A 792-nucleotide genomic window follows, 5' to 3' on the forward strand; every position below is an offset into this window, starting at 1 on the left:
AGGTTATGGGACTTATGTTGTTACTCTCGGTTAGGACAGTGGCAGTATTTTCCCATTCTTTTGTGAGACTTCTAAGGAGTTTTCTCACCAATGTTTGTTCTGCATAGTTTGTACCCATAGCATCAAGGTTGTTGATTATGATTGAGAATCTCTCAAACGCTTCATCAATTCTTTCTCCATCCTTCATGCTAAACATCTCGTACTCTTTTCGCAGCATATCAATCCTCGTTTCTTTGACTTGTTTAGTGCCTTCGTGTGTAACCTGAAGTTTTTCCCAGATTTCTTTGGCTGTCTTGCATCTAGACACCTTCCGGTACTCTTCAAAGCTGATAGCACAGTGAAGAAGGTTGATTGCTTTAGCATTAAGCTCTATCTTCTTCTTATCATCTTCATTCCATTCGGCTTCTTCTTTTGGAGTCACCACTCCATCAGCACTTGTTTTTGTTGGGATATTTGGGACCGCTCACAACAATCTTCCATATGTTGTAGTTAATGGATCAGATGAAAATCCTTATCCTTTCTTTCCAGTAGGAGTAGTTTTTCCCGTTGAAGAAAGGTGGCCGATTGTTTGACTGGCCTTCAGTGAGGGTGTAGGCAACTGTGGTTGTGCCCAAGTTGTTCGCCATTGGATCTTTGCTCCAAGCGGTTAAGCTTGATTCTTGAGACCTTAGCTCTGGTTATGGTAGGCTTAGAGAAGGGGGTTGAATCTATGCCTTCCTTTTAGTTGCTGTTAGTACCCTTTTAAAACAAACTTTCAATTCAGGAATTCAGGTTCTGTTTGAACTCAGCAGC

This window comes from Arachis hypogaea, chromosome 16 (assembly GCF_003086295.3).
Source record: "Arachis hypogaea cultivar Tifrunner chromosome 16, arahy.Tifrunner.gnm2.J5K5, whole genome shotgun sequence".
NCBI lineage: Eukaryota > Viridiplantae > Streptophyta > Magnoliopsida > Fabales > Fabaceae > Arachis > Arachis hypogaea.